The 16,547-nt window shown below is 43.5% G+C and overlaps 2 long non-coding RNA genes across 3 annotated transcripts in view; one reads left to right on the forward strand and one right to left on the reverse strand.

Annotated features, from left to right (window-relative positions):
- LOC115085733 overlaps positions 1-4,208 on the reverse strand; it is a 129,980-nt gene extending 125,772 nt beyond the window's left edge. The window contains exon 1 of one of the 2 annotated variants that reach the window (XR_003854941.1): positions 4,098-4,208. This is a non-coding gene — a long non-coding RNA (uncharacterized LOC115085733). Of the gene's footprint in view, positions 1-3,680; positions 3,894-4,097 lie in introns of those variants that run through there. The other variant, XR_003854942.1, reaches the window with a different exon arrangement.
- A 6,490-nt stretch (positions 4,209-10,698) lies between these two features.
- On the forward strand, positions 10,699-16,191 carry LOC115085734. Its single transcript, XR_003854945.1, has 3 exons — positions 10,699-11,077; positions 15,492-15,585; positions 15,889-16,191. It is a non-coding gene; the product is annotated as an uncharacterized LOC115085734 (long non-coding RNA).
- Positions 16,192-16,547: the final 356 nt, after the last annotated feature.

Below are 16,547 nucleotides of genomic sequence, written 5' to 3' on the forward strand. Positions count from 1 at the left end.
CCCTTCTCAAGATCGACGTACCAGAAAAGCACTGGGATTATGACCCTGACAGAATTGTAGAGAATGAAAAAATTGTTAGAACACGAGACCATTCCCATGCCAACAGATAAAAAGCTCATTCCTAAAAAAAAACAAAACTCGATAAAATGGCAAAGAAGAGAAAAAACACAAGAAGAGCATTGCTAATAAAGTGTACCAAGCAACCCTGTGTTATACATTAAGAGACAACATGATCATTAAATCCCAAGAGATGAAATCAGAGACCAAAAAAAAAGTGACAGAATAGGACAGAAATAGTCTCAATTGTATTGGGTGCCACTGGCCTGATTTAAAAAGAACTCCTTGCTATATATGTTTCCTGTCTATAATATATCCTGTAAACCAGAAAGAAACTCTCTTTAGAACAGTACAACTATTAAGAAGAGCACTCAGCAGTAAATCTGAGAAATGGACAGGCTAAACATACTTTTCTGCCTGCACTTGAACATGCATTTTCTGTGCGCAAAACTTACTGCCGATGCAGTAAGGAGTTTTATGCTTACAAAATGAGCATTGCTAAAGCGGGAAATCTCATGCAGATGAGGGCTTTAAGCAGTACTCCCCAGTAGATAGAGACTGCATTTGGACAGTGCACCTTTCTTCTCACTGGAAACTTACCTCTTGGGTCAGAGAGAGCTGGAGTTAAGTTTCCAGTGCTACTATGCTGGCACTTGAAACTCCTTAAAAAAAGGTTAAAAAACCCCACCCCATCCATAGATAAGTCTGTACTTGTCCGGTTAAGCAGCAGCTGCCATTACTTACCCAAGAAAGTACTGACTTTTCTGCCTATCTGGCAGAAGTTAGAAGCTGGCTACCAAAATGATAAGGGGAATGGAACAGCTCCCCTATGAGGAAAGACTAAAGAGGTTAGGACTTTTCAGCTTGGAGAAGAGAAGGCTGAGGGGGGATATGATAGAGGTGTTTAAAATCATGAGAGGTCTAGAACGGGTAGATATGAATCGGTTATTTAGTCTTTCAGATAATAGAAGGACTAGGGGGCACTCCATGAAGTTAGCATGTGGCACATTTAAAATTAATCGGAGAAAGTACTTTTTTTTTACTCAACGCACAATTAAACTCTGGAATTTGTTGCCAGAGGATGTAGTTAATGCAGTTAGTATGGCTGTGTTTAAAAAAGGATTGGACAAGTTCTTGGAGGAGAAGTCCATTACCTGCTATTAAGTTCACTTAGAGAATAGCCTCTGCCATTAGCAATGGTAACATGGAATAGACTTAGTTTTTGGGTACTTGCCAGGTTCTTATGGCCTGGATTGGCCACTGTTGGAAACAGGATGTTGGGCTTGATGGACCCTTGGTCTGACCCAGAATGGCATTTTCTTATGTTCTTAATTTGCCACTACTTAGCCGCTATCCTCTGCCAGATAGCTGGATAAATCAGTATTTATCTGGATAAGTGGCAGGAGCGGTTACTGCCACTTACCTGGACAATGACCTGTCAGGATGCCTTGCCCCTTCTCAAGTTAAAAATGTGCATTCAGCCTGTGCCAAACACATTTTAAAGTTTATGCACATTTTTAAAACTCCCAAAGTATTTGCCTAGCATTAGCTTATTGAATTGAGAGTTATTAAGTATTTCAAGCTGAGCATTAAAACTGTGCACTGAACTCAAGTGCACAACGTTTTAACACTCAGCTACCTGCATCAGCCTGTGAGATCACACCCAACATACTCTGACTTGCAAGTAAGGTTCATTCCTGTCATGTGTGCACAACAACAAACCCATCTGCCCAGATTGAAATAAAAGTATAAAAACCTAAGCAGACTAAAACACGAAACAGTATATAATAGGCAACCATAGACATGAGTAAAAAAACAAAACAAACCTCAACACATTATATAATTTAAAAAACTACCTTAAAAATATAGAACACATGTAATCTCAAACAAAAGATATAAAAGTATAAAAGAAGACCACAATACACATACAAACTGGAACTATCCAGCATCTCTGGAAGTCCTTAAAATACTAAATATTCGAAATAAACAGCCAAGAGCCAAAGATCGACTAGATTCAATATATCTGCTGGAATAGCCAAGTTTTCACTGACTGTCTAAAGGTCAAGCAAGCCAAGCACAGACATAAATCTCAGTATTATCTTTACCATATAGTCAGCCCTGCACAACCACTAACAAAACAGTAGAGACATCATTTTCAAAGCTTGGGCACCAGGCAAACATTTCCTTAACCTTTTTGTTTGTCTTTGTGCTTATTTTACTGTTTGTTTGTTTTCAATAAAATTGTCTTTTGTTAACTTATTTGATATTTTAACAACTTTTACTATTTGCTTTCCCTCCTCTCCAGCCACTCTCTACCTGTTGTGGCATCTCTCTTCTACCCAGGCCAAACCTCTACCCTCCACCAGGGTCCAAATGCAGCATCAGCTTGCCCTTCTGGGCCCAGACCCAACTGCAGCAACAGCTCTTCCACCAGGACTTGCATAAAGTACCAAATTTTTGGCACCCACACCGGGCACCCAGTATGTTTCCAGCCCTGGCTATTGATTATGGAGATTTCTTTTCCGTTTGCTAACTTCAGTCTTAAGGAATGACGCTATTGCACAACACAGGTCTTTTTTTGCCAAGGACAACCTGAACTGAGAACAGAAGGGGGTTGGGCACTGCTGGCCTGTCCTGAACCTTTGAACCGATGCAATAATTGTGCCTTAACTAATCTCTTAAAATATAAATTCCCATATTTATGTGAAACAGGGACATTTATTATGCGCTTACAAATAGGCCTGCTTTCTGAAATTTAAAAAGTTTAACTAAAATTATGTAAATAAGTCAAACTATTATGTTAGCATTAATGAGGAAACTACATGTGGTCTCTATGGATACCACACTGACCTTCTTTGCCCTTGAAGACACTTACAAAGCTAGTGGTCATTTACAACAAAAGCTCTTGAGGCTGCTCCAGAAAGGCCAAATCCAGTCTCAAATGGAAATAGATGGTTATTTCATGCTGATCTGGGCATGTGGTATTTGACTAAATATGCTGATTAGTACTAAATTGAAATAAGCTTACTGGAATACTTTGCTTCGATAACACCTTGAAGAAGATGAAGGTTAGCACAATGTCATTTAAAAGAAAAGAGTAAACAATACCTATCATCTCCTCTCTTGTAGTTTGCGCAGATAAAAACTACCTTCAAATAATAACTGAGACGCCACATGAGCCGAGTATGATGCTGCAAATTCCCTCCAGAGCCCTTCATGTCATTCTTTCTGACAACAAAAGACCACTTAAGTTGTCTCCCTCTCAGTGCTAGTTCAGCAAATCTGACGTTCAGTTTGTAAATACTTATGTTACTAAGCCTTTACTGAAACATGAAAGATTTAGTAAAACCTTGAGGCAATTTACTAATTATGTTAAGTATTATTCATCAAAGCTAAGTATGTCTTGTAAATAAGGGCTGTGCACAGGGATTAGTTTTTCTAAAAGTATTTGCTTGCTTCTCACAGAACCAGCTTTTATACAGAAATACACCACTAAACTTAGTATTTAGCGCCAGGGTAGCACAAAGTAGTGTATGGCCTCAAATATAAAAGACGGTCTCAATCATAAAACGACTTTCTTAGGGTCGGTCCAAAATGATAGAAGCATCTTGGCACAACGTCACCTCTGCTGGCCCCCTTAGCTCTGAGTGAGCCGAGATCTACTCCACCGGGACGGGACAGGAAACTACCTCCTCTCTTCTCAGGCTCGGGCGGGCAGCAGCTCACTTGGAGCCCGCCTGGGGGGAGTTTGTCGTCAGGACCGTGTTTTAGGGTGGCCCGGCTGAAGGAGCAAAGCATTGGGTGGCGTCTTCCGGGGCGTGGGGGGGGGGGAGCTGCTGGAGTTCAGAGGCAGTTTTGGAGGGGAGAGGTGTTTCGGCCGAGATTATAAAGCGATTTTAATGGGCATGATGGCCCTCATCAACTTACCACAGCTTGCCCGGAAGAGAAACTGGAGGACAATTATAGGCTTTATCAGTATCAATTTAAAAAAAAAAAGGCAAAATATTGTAATAGGAGTAAAAACAGAAAACTGTACTTACCTGGCGGGCAGCGGTCCCTTTAAATGGACCGGCTGCTGCCGCAGTCTCTCCCTGGCTGTAAACAGAAGCAGGCAGTTTGGGGTCCCCCCCCCCCTCCCTTCGGGCTGATCAGCTGTCAGCTTTCCTGGAGGACAGGCAGGTAATTGCCCTTTAAAGGAGCATCGGGCCCGGGACGATATTAGCGGTAAGTTATTATTATCGGTTCCCCCCCCGTTTAGCCGCCGGTGCAGACGGATCCCCCGGACAGGAGCACCTGAAGTCATCAGATCGGAAAGGAGGAGCCCCCCCCCCCAAGAGTCGCAAGGCCGGTGACAGCTGCAAATTCCGGGCCGCGCTCGGGAAAAAACCTGGTGCTGCGCCGAAACTGGTCCGGCAGGAAACGGCGAGCTGGGAGTTTGGAGGACCGGCGTCTCGCGCAAAGGGGCCCGGGGGGGAACGTCAGTGGAAGCAGCAGGCGCTGGAGCTGAGCACCTGGGGCCAGCTGACAGGGGGAGGGGGGAGAACCCCTGGGGACAGAGAGAGTGGAACCCGGGGCCGATATAAGGAATACAAATAAATTATTAAAGAGAGCAGAGAGTCGGGCAGAAAAAAAAAATAAAATGAAGCTCCGGGAGTGAGCGAGCTGTTAAGCTCTTACTGACAGGGAGACTTGTTTGTTTGTTTGTTTTACTGACTGCTGCCGTGAAAGAAAGTCAGGGAATGTGCGAGACACATTTCAATTACAAAAAAAAAACAAAAAACAGCGGGGGAGGAGAGAGGAACAAAAATGAAAATAAAATTCCCTTATGAAACAAGTGAGATCGAGGGATAATTTAAAAAAAGAAAGAAAGAAAGTGGTTTGAGTAACCGGCTAGGTGTGGGCAAAAGGAATGGTAAGAGAGGCAAAAAATGAGAGAAGTCTATGAAGGATCATTACAAAGGTTATTTTCTTTAAAATAATAATTAAAAGAAGACCTAGTTTGGGGTTGCTGATTCCATTTTTCAGGGCAGTCTGATACAATTCTGATTTTTACCCCCATTGCATGCAGGGACTTGTAGATCTGTTTTTCCTATTGTAGTCACTAAAACTGCAAGTTCATGCATGTAGTGCTGGTAAAATCCGGAGCCAGTTGGCAACCTTAATGGGGCTGGGCCAGCAGCAACCTCCACCTTCCACTCCAGCTGCAGTGGAGAAAACATAATAACATAAGAACATGCCATACTGGGTCAGACCAAAGGTTCATCAAGCCCAGTATCCTGTTTCCAACAGTGGCCAATCCAGGTCACAAGTACCTGGCAGGATCCCAAGAGGTAGACTGATTCCATGCTGCTTATCCCAGGGACAAGCAGTAGATTTCTGCAACTCCACCTTAATAATGGCTTATAGGTTTGTCTTCCAGGAACTTGTCCAAACAGCTATACTAATAGCTTTCACCACATCCACTAGCAAAGAATTCCAATGCGTAATTATGAGTTGAGTAGAAAAATATTTTCTCTTATTTTAAATGTATTACCCAGTAACTTCATTTTTGATCCCTAGTCTTTGTATTCTTTGAAAGAGTAAACAACCAATTACAAGTAAACAACTCGTTCTACTCCACTCATTATTTTATAGATCTCTATCATGATCTCCTCTTAGCTGTCTCTTTTCCAACCTGGAGTCCAAACCTCTTTAGCTTTTCCTCACAGGGGAATCATTCCACCCCTTTTATTTATATATTTATTGTTTTTTATATACCATTGTTCATGTAAACATATCACATCGGTTTCCACTTAAGGGCAAATATTCATTTGACAACATTTGCATTTCAAAAGTAAAGGAAAAGGTATAAATACATAGTTTCGTTATAAAATAATAAAATATCAAATAAAATAAAACAGAATTTAAAATTTAAAATTAAAGTTTCAAAAGATTAAAAGAAGTAGTTAAAATAATAAATATTAAATATTAAAAGGGCATAAAATTGATACAATTATTGGAAGGCCTATTGGTATAGCCAAGTTTTTATGCCCTTTTTAAATATTTTAATATCAGATTCCTTCCGTAAATCTTGTGGCAGGGAGTTCCTTAATTGGGGCCCGGCAATGGAAATTGTTCTTTCACGGACATTGTTGAGATGTACAATTTTGGGGGATGGTATAGGCAACATCCCAGAACCTGTTGATCTTGTCGTTCTTGAGGGAGTGTGGAAATGTAGCACCGAGGTTAGCCATTCTATGTTTTCATTATACAATGTCTTGTGGATTAAAGTTAAAACTTTGTGTTGGGTTCGATATTTGACGGGCAACCAATGTTGATCCTTCAAACTAAGAGCAGGAAGAACTTATACTTGATCAGTTTAGCCTATGACCAGACCCACCTGTCGTCCATAAGTCCTTGAAGAGCTCATCATTGAATCTTAATCAACCTCGATTGTTTACTGTAATCTCCGCTAATCTCCTCTAATCTCTATGTTATCTGTTAAAATGTTAAATGTATTTATAATGTTATTTATAATGTTATTTGTTATAATGTAAGCTGCCCATGTGGCGACAGTTTTATTTCACTGTACACCGGTGTGATATGTATTTTATACAGAAACGTCGGTTTATAAAAACTAAAAATAAATAAATAAATAAATAAATAAATATAGGGGTAATGTGCTCGGATTTTCTAGTACCAGTCAAAAGTCTGGCTGCGGAATTCTGAAGCATCTGCAAGGGTCTTGTAGTATTAGCAGGCAGGCCCAAAAGCATCCCATTACAGTAATTATCATTTTGGTTGTCCTTCTCTGTATCTATTCTATTTCTGCTATATCTTTTTTGAGATGTGACCAGAAATGCACAAAGTATTCAAGATGAGATCGTACCATGGAGCGATACAGGTGTATTACGATATTCTCTGTTTTATTTTCCATTCCTTCCCTTATAATCCCTAGCATTCTGTTTGCTTTCTTGGCTGCTGCTGCACATTGAGCAGAAGATTTCAATGTACGATTATTATCAGTGTTATCGTATTATAAGCGATGGACAGCTGGGCAGATGGACCATTTTGGTCTTTTTCTGCGATCATTACTATGTTACTATGACACCTTAATCCTTCTCCGTAGTGGTGCCACTAATGTGGAACCTTGCATTGTGTATCTGTAATTTGGGTTACTCTTTCCTAAGTGCACTTGTCCACATTAAATTTAATTTGCCATTTGCATGCCCAGTCAACTAGTTTTGCAGTGTCCTCTAGCAATTTCTCACAATTCTCTTGTGATTTAACTACTTTGAATAATTTTGTGTTATCTGCAAATCTGATCACCTCAGAAAGTTAATGGGTTCCAGGTCTGCAGTCAACACCTGGGCCGAGGAGAAGCTGCTGCAGCAGGGACCAAGGGGGAAGTGGGGACTTCAGTCATGTCTCTGTTCCTGCTGCGGCTCACATCACCATTCCTGTGCCACCGCTGGGGCTGAGGAGAAGCAGCTCAGTTGCAGCAGGGACTGGGCAGGAATAAAAAGCTTCAGCATCGTGGTTCCATCCAGTCCCTGCTGCTGCTCATACCCTTGCACCAATGCTGCTACTGGGGTGGAGGAGGAGCAGCAATAATAGGGAATTAGTTGAAAAAACAAAAAAAAAAAACTTCAGCCACATTGTCTCTGTCGCTGCCATGGCTTACGTCACCAGGAGAAGCAGCTGCAGCAGGGATTGACCATAAAAAAAAAAAGAAATTCTGAAGAATCAAGTAGAGTGGAAGAAGGGGAAAGCAGAGGGGAACCCAAGGGAACCAGGTATGTTCGTGGGGAATGGGGGATGCAGAAGGGAGATGAAGCTTGAGGGGGAATTGGGACAAGGGGGTATGTTGATGGGAGAAAGCAGAGGGAAAATGCAGGCAGAAGAAGGCAGTATGCTAGAGGGGTAAGAGGAAAGCAAAGGGGAAATGTTGGGGAGACCAGATGTGCTGGTAGGGGAAGGGTAACAATGGAACCAGGTATGCTGATGGTGAAAGGGGAAGGCAGAGGAGAGGTGGATGTTGAGGGGAAGGAGAGGAGAGAGAGGAGACAGGAGAGATAAGCCAAGCAAGTATGGGAGGAGGGGAAGGTAGTGTGAGTGAGGAGAGGAGGGCAGAGTAAAGAAGGGAGGAGAGCTTGTGAATAAGGGAGTATGAGTGAAGGGGAGGGTAAGGGGAATATGAGTGAAAGAAATAGAGGAGAGGGGTAGAGGAAAAGGGAGGGAAGTAGAGCAAGAATGTATGTGGGATTGTGAATAGGAGAAAGGGCACACAAACAAACCTTGCCATTCATTCACCTTTTCTCCCAGAGAGCAGATGCAGATATTGATGTAACAAATGGTAGGGTTCCCCGAGGTGTGGAAGAGATGGTATTAACTTGCTAGAAATATTTTAATTGCCAGCCTATATTCCATACCTGTGGGAATCCTGCTCCCATCTCCCTCCTTCTGTAGCATTTCAACTTAGTGAAATGGACAGACTCCAAGGGGGAAAAAAACCCCTGCCCCCACTCATTCAAACTCTAAGGGAACCCCCACCCCTATCCCTCTCAGTGACTCAAAATGTCACATGTGGCCTTTCCCTTAAAAAGTTTGGGGACCCCCTGTCTGAGCACTTGCAGCTGTGTGAGTGGTGAAGGAGAGATGCAGGGAGACTGCAACTGCGAAAAAGAGCTGAAGCTGCTGCCAGGTTCTAAGAAATAATTGTGAGTGAGAAAATAAAGTCTTGTTTGAGAGTGAAAAGTTAGTGAAAAAAACCCATAGAAATATAGAAATGACAGCAAAAAAGGACCAGACTGTAAAAAATCTGGGGCTCGTGTTGGTTGACCCTGAATCCAATTCCTCTTTTCCATCATCTCCCATCCCCGTCGAAGCAGAGAGTAGAGATGTGCATTGGGTGCCCGATCGTTTCCGCTTTTGGTTTCGTGTACCTGCGGGAAAAGCTCGTAATCCGCAGATCGGCATTTTTTTTTCGTATAAAATCGTTTTCGGTTTAGCACGCACCAACGGGAGTTAGTGTTAGTGCGCGCTAGCTAACACAAACCTGTTAGCGCACACCCTGATCCTTCACATTTAATTATTTACAATTATTTACCAAAAAAACCCCCCCCCAAACCCACCCCAACCCTTCAGATCTAATTATTTACAATCCCCCCCCCCCACCCAAAAAAAAACTTGCCTAAAGTCCGTGGTGGTCCAGCAGGGGTCCCGGGAGCGATCTCCCGCTCTCGGGCCGTCGGATGCCAGTAAACAAAATGGCACCAATGGCCCTTTGATGGCGCCGGCCGTCCATTGCTCCTACTATGTGACAGGGACCGGCCAATGGCACCGATAGCCCCTGTCACATGGTAAGGGCAAAGGGCCTCCGGCACCATTTTGTTTACTGGCAGCCGACGGCCCGAGAGCGGGAGATCGCTCCCGGGACCCCCGCTGGACCATCAGGGACTTTAGGCAAGTTTTGGGGGGGTCGGGAGGGTGGGGGATTGTAATTAAATAGATCTGACGGGTTGAGTTGGGTTTGGGGTTTTTTTTTCTGTGTGCCCTTTCTCCTCCCCCCCCCCCCCCTCAAACGATAAGAAAACCACACAAAAGTTCATGGGGTTTTCCAATCATTTTCAGGGACCCCCGATTCATGACGAAAAAGGAAATATCGTATGATATTTCCTTTCGTCATAAAAACAATGCACATCCCTAGCAGAGAGTGATGTTGCAGTTGCATCAAGGCTTATTAGTTAAGGGTTGTAATCTCATGTTCTCTGTTAAGGGTAGTAATTGGCACTGCTGTTCCATGCAGGTTACTCCCCATGCTTATCAATTCCCCAGACCGTAAATGTCGGGGCCCTCCTTGTTATCTGAATCCAATTCTCATTTTCACCCTGCCATTAAAGCAGAGAGCAATGTCGCAGTTGCATCAAAAGTATCAAGGCTTATTGGTTAAGGGTAGTAACAGTCGCATCAGCAAGTTACCCCGATGATTATCAGTTCTCCAGATCATAAAAGTCTGGGCCCTAGTTGGTAAGAGACTGCACAGTTTTGTGAGACACATAAGAAATTTTCTTATAGAAAGGGATACACATTTTCATCTTTTATTTTTCTTAGATAACAGCCATCCTTAGGCTTCCAGCAAATGAAGTGAAACCTACAGGACCCAAATGTATTCCACTTTGAAGTGCCTGAAATGTGGAATATAAATAAATAAAAATAAAGTTACATATAGATTTACAATTGGTCCCTCTGCCATATAATGGCACTCAGTGTTAACTACTTTTAACCATGTTGTGTCTAATTCTTAATTTCTGTCATTTTCTTTAAGAGCAAACCTGGCAAAAAGCGGAATATGAAATGTTTGGAAATAAATAATAAAAGATTTTGGAAGACTGACAGTGGTAGGGTTTTTTTGGGTTTTTTTTATTATTATTGATCTCCTTTGAGTACAGAGAGACAGAACCAGGGCAGTGACAACAGGAGTCAGCAGCATTTTGTCAGATACAGGAGGCCAGGCGGGCAGCAGCTCACTTGGAGCCCGCCTGGGGGGAGTTTGTCGTCAGGACCGTGTTTTAGGGTGGCCCGGCTGAAGGAGCAAAGCATTGGGTGGCGTCTTCCGGGGCGTGGGGGTGGTTGGGGGGGGGAGCTGCTGGAGTTCAGAGGCAGTTTTGGAGGGGAGAGGTGTTTCGGCCGAGATTATAAAGCGATTTTAATGGGCATGATGGCCCTCATCAACTTACCACAGCTTGCCCGGAAGAGAAACTGGAGGACAATTATAGGCTTTATCAGTATCAATTTAAAACAAACAAAAAAAAAAGGCAAAATATTGTAATAGGAGTAAAAACAGAAAATTGTACTTACCTGGCGGGCAGCGGTCCCTTTAAATGGACCGGCTGCTGCCGCAGTCTCTCCCTGGCTGTAAACAGAAGCAGGCAGTTTGGGTCCCCCCCCCTCCCTTCGGGCTGATCAGCTGTCAGCTTTCCTGGAGGACAGGCAGGTAATTGCCCTTGAAAGGAGCATCGGGCCCGGGACGATATTAGCGGTAAGTTATTATTATCGGTTCCCCCCCCCGTTTAGCCGCCGGTGCAGACGGATCCCCCGGGCAGGAGCACCTGAAGTCATCAGATCGGAAAGGAGGAGCCCCCCCCCCCCAAGAGTCGCAAGGCCGGTGACAGCTGCAAAGTGCCGGGCCGCGCTCGGGAAAAAACCTGGTGCTGCGCCGAAACTGGTCCGGCAGGAAACGGCGAGCTGGGAGTTTGGAGGACCGGCGTCTCGCGCAAAGGGGCCCGGGGGGGAACGTCAGTGGAAGCAGCAGGCGCTGGAGCTGAGCACCTGGGGCCAGCTGACAGGGGGAGGGGGGAGAACCCCTGGGGACAGAGACAGTGGAACCCGGGGCCGATATAAGGAATACAAATAAATTATTAAAGAGAGCAGAGAGTCGGGCAGAAAAAAATAAAATAAAATGAAGCTCCGGGAGTGAGCGAGCTGTTAAGCTCTTACTGACAGGGAGACTTGTTTGTTTGTTTGTTTGTTTTACTGACTGCTGCCGTGAAAGACAGTTAGGGAATGTGCGAGACACATTTCAATTACAAAAAAAAAACAAAAAACAGCGGGGGAGGAGAGAGGAACAAAAATGAAAATAAAATTCCCTTATGAAACAAGTGAGATCGAGGGATAATTTAAAAAAAGAAAGAAAGTGGTTTGAGTAACCGGCTAGGTGTGGGCAAAAGGAATGGTAAGAGAGGCAAAAAATGAGAGAAGTCTATGAAGGATCATTACAAAGGTTATTTTCTTTAAAATAATAATTAAAAGAAGACCTAGTTTGGGGGTTGCTGATTCCATTTTTCAGGGCAGTCTGATACAGTGGCGTAGCCAGAATTGATTTTTTGGGTGGGCACAAGGTTAACATGGGTGGGCTGTAGGCATGCAGGTCTACGAGTTGTTTTTTACTGATAAATAATGCCAAATTATGCAGCATAGCATTCACATCTACGCCTAAGTATGAAGTTTACTTAATGATACAAACATAATTCACGGTGATTTGTGGTACTTTAGCCTTCTTATTATTACGATTTTATACACGGCTCCTACCTGTCCATAAATTTTGAGAGAGCGGTTGTGTTGCTTATATTTAAATTGCTAACATCTCAAAATATAGATATATATTTTTACCTTTGTTGTCTGATCTTTGTATTTTTCTAATCAGTTGGTCCTGGTCTCTTTTTCCCATTTTTTCCCTTATAGCTCATTTCCTAATTCCTTTTCAGTGTCTTTCTTCTATTACTGTCTTCTTCCCTTACACACACACACACACACACATACACGCTTTCTCTCACAGACTCCCTCTCACACACTCAAGCTGTCACTCATATGCTCTCCCCCCCCCCCCCCCCCCCCCACAAGCTCACATTCAAGTTCTCACTTTCTCACCCCTACCCAGGCTTATATTCTTATGCACACACAGACGCACATCCAGGCACCCATTCTCACCCACACACATAAACCCAGACTCCCATTCTCACCCACAAACCCATGCTCCCAGTCTCACCCACACATATTCAAGCTCCCATTCTCATCCATACATATACACATTTAAAGTACTATTCTCACCCACACATACACACATTCAAGCACCCATTCTTATCCACATATTCAAGCTTCCATTCTCACCCACCCACACAAACCCAGGCTCATTCTCACCCATATATACACACATTCAAGCTCCCATTCTCACCCACCCACAAACCCAGGCTCCCATTCTCAACCACACATACACACATTCGAGCTCCCATTCACCCACATATTCAAGCTTCCATTCTCACCCACATACACACCCAGGCTCCAGTTTTCACCCACACACACTCCCATTCTCATCCACACATACACATTCAAGCACGTGCACAGCTTCCGCTTTCTCCCCCAGAGCAGGAAGATCAGCTGCCTCTCCTGCTGCCACCGGCCTCCTGCTATCTTCGGGCGTCGGGCTGTACTGCCCGCCGAACTTCCTGTCGGTGGGGAACGTCCGCTTCCTCCGCTTCCTCCCTCCCCCCGACAGGAAGTTCGGCGGGCAGTACGGCCCGACGCCCGAAGATAGCAGGAGGCCGGTGGCAGCAGGAGAGGCAGCTGATCTTCCTGCTTTGGGGGAGTGGAAGCTGTGCACGGCGCTTCCGCTCCCCCAAACAGGAAGTTCGGCGGCCGTTTGGCCCGAAGATAGCAGGAGAACGGGTGGCAGCAGGAGAGGCAGCTGATCTTCCTGCATTGGGGGGAGGAAGCGGAAGCTGCGCGCGGCGCTTCCACTCCCCCCCCAAACAGGAAGACCGGTTGGCCATACGGCCGCAGCAGCGCTTCCCCACAAGTGCAGTGATGGCGCGCTAGGCGTGGGTTCTCTTGTTTGCTGTCGCGGGGATGGGATCCCGCGACAGCCTTGCAGTTCCGGTGCCAGTTGGGTGGGCCTGGGTCTAAGTTGGGTGGGCACCTGCCCACCCAGGCCCACCCGTGGCTACGCCACTGGTCTGATACAATTCTGATTTTTACCCCCATTGCATGCAGGGACTTGTAGATCTGTTTTTCCTATTGTAGTCACTAAAACTGCAAGTCCATGCATGTAGTGCTGGTAAAATCCGGAGCCAGTTGGCAACCTTAATGGGGCTGGGCCAGCAGCAACCTCCACCTTCCACTCCAGCTGCAGTGGAGAAAACATAATAACATAAGAACATGCCATACTGGGTCAGACCAAAGGTCCATCAAGCCCAGTATCCTGTTTCCAACAGTGGCCAATCCAGGTCACAAGTACCTGGCAGGATCCCAAGAGGTAGACTGATTCCATGCTGCTTATCCCAGGGACAAGCAGTAGATTTCTGCAACTCCACCTTAATAATGGCTTATAGGTTTGTCTTCCAGGAACTTGTCCAAACAGCTATACTAATAGCTTTCACCACATCCACTAGCAAAGAATTCCAATGCATAATTATGAGTTGAGTAGAAAAATATTTTCTCTTATTTTAAATGTATTACCCAGTAACTTCATTTTTTATCCCTAGTCTTTGTATTCTTTGAAAGAGTAAACAACCAATTACAAGTAAACAACTCGTTCTACTCCACTCATTATTTTATAGATCTCTATCATGATCTCCTCTTAGCTGTCTCTTTTCCAACCTGGAGTCCAAACCTCTTTAGCTTTTCCTCACAGGGGAATCATTCCACCCCTTTTATTTATATATTTATTGGTTTTTATATACCATTGTTCATGTAAACATATCACATCGGTTTCCACTTAAGGGCAAATATTCATTTGACAACATTTGCATTTCAAAAGTAAAGGAAAAGGTATAAATACATAGTTTCGTTATAAAATAATAAAATATCAAATAAAATAAAACAGAATTTAAAATTTAAAATTAAAGTTTCAAAAGATTAAAAGAAATAGTTAAAATAATAAATATTAAATATTAAAAGGGCATAAAATTGATACAATTATTGGAAGGCCTATTGGTATAGCCAAGTTTTTATGCCCTTTTTAAATATTTTAATATCAGATTCCTTCCGTAAATCTTGTGGCAGGGAGTTCCTTAATTGGGGCCCGGCAATGGAAATTGCTCTTTCACGGACATTGTTGAGATGTACAATTTTGGGGGATGGTATAGGCAACATCCCAGAACCTGTTGATCTTGTCGTTCTTGAGGGAGTGTGGAAATGTAGCACTGAGGTTAGCCATTCTATGTTTTCATTATACAATGTCTTGTGGATTAAAGTTAAAACTTTGTGTTGGGTTCGATATTTGACGGGCAACCAATGTAGATCCTTCAATATAGGGGTAATGTGCTCGGATTTTCTAGTACCAGTCAAAAGCCTGACTGCGGAATTCTGAAGCATCTGCAAGGGTCTTGTAGTATTAGCAGGCAGGCCCAAAAGCATCCCATTACAGTAATTATCATTTTGGTTGCCCTTCTCTGTATCTATTCTATTTCTGCTATATCTTTTTTGAGATGTGACCAGAACTGCACAAAGTATTCAAGATGAGATTGTACCATGGAGCGATACAGGTGTATTACGATATTCTCTGTTTTATTTTCCATTCCTTCCCTTATAATCCCTAGCATTCTGTTTGCTTTCTTGGCTGCTGCTGCACATTGAGCAGAAGATTTCAATGTACGATTATTATCAGTGTTATTGTATTATCAGCGATGGACCATTTTGGTCTTTTTCTGCGATCATTACTATGTTACTATGACACCTTAATCCTTCTCCTTAGTGGTGCCACTAATGTGGAACCTTGCATTGTGTATCTGTAATTTGGGTTACTCTTTCCTAAGTGCACTTGTCCACATTAAATTTAATTTGCCATTTGCATGCCCAGTCAACTAGTTTTGCAGTGTCCTCTAGCAATTTCTCACAATTCTCTTGTGATTTAACTACTTTGAATAATTTTGTGTTATCTGCAAATCTGATCACCTCAGAAAGTTAATGGGTTCCAGGTCTGCAGTCAACACCTGGGCCGAGGAGAAGTAGAGTGGAAGAAGGGGAAAGCAGAGGGGAACCCAAGGGAACCAGGTATGTTCGTGGGGAATGGGGGATGCAGAAGGGAGATGAAGCTTGAGGGGGAATTGGGACAAGGGGGTATGTTGATGGGAGAAAGCAGAGGGAAAATGCATCCTTAGGCTTCCAGCAAATGAAGTGAAACCTACAGAACCCAAATGTATTCCACTTTGAAGTGCCTGAAATGTGGAATATAAATACATAAAAATAAAGTTACATATAGATTTACAATTGGTCCCTCTGCCATATAATGGCACTCAGTGTTAACTACTTTTAACCATGTTGTGTCTAATTCTTAATTTCTGTCATTTTCAACAGGAGTCAGCAGCATTTTGTCAGATACAGGAGGCCAGACGGACTTCAGAGAATTCCTGGCATACAACAGTCACGAGTGCCGACTCAAGTACTGTATATACATTTCTGGCCAGAAATGCACAGAAAAAAATATTTCAAAAGCAAAAAAGAACTTCAACTGTGTAGCATTTAGCTAAATGTGAATGGTGTTGTTTAAATAGATTTTATGCCACAAAATAGACTGCTTTTCAGTTTTAATCTCTGGATCTCTTGTTGCTTTTTACCATTGTCCAAATGAATGAAATTCCCTCAGGGGCCTATATATTAAACGGCAGTAACTGCACCATGGAGAAAACTACAGTGAACTTTACTAAACTACGGTGGTTTTCTGGACGTTACTTGTAGCCAGGAATTTAGCATGTTCCCAGCAGTGGCAAGCCACTCTGGTAGCCCCCCCCTTATCTGGAGGCTCCCATGTTTTTTAAAAGGGGCCTCGTCTTCCCAGAAAAGTTCCCCTACTGGAATATCCCCCAAATCCCAGGGGGTATAGTGGGATCTCTTCTCCGCACCCCTTCCTACAGATCTGCCACATTAAAAAAAAAATTGTAAGAAGCGCTCTTATGCGCCACCCCCTTGAATATCATGTTCTCCCAGGCTCCCTCTTCCCTGGGTCTTGCTCCTGC

The sequence above is a fragment of the Rhinatrema bivittatum genome, chromosome 2 (assembly GCF_901001135.1).
Source record: "Rhinatrema bivittatum chromosome 2, aRhiBiv1.1, whole genome shotgun sequence".
Classification (NCBI taxonomy): Eukaryota; Metazoa; Chordata; class Amphibia; order Gymnophiona; family Rhinatrematidae; genus Rhinatrema; species Rhinatrema bivittatum.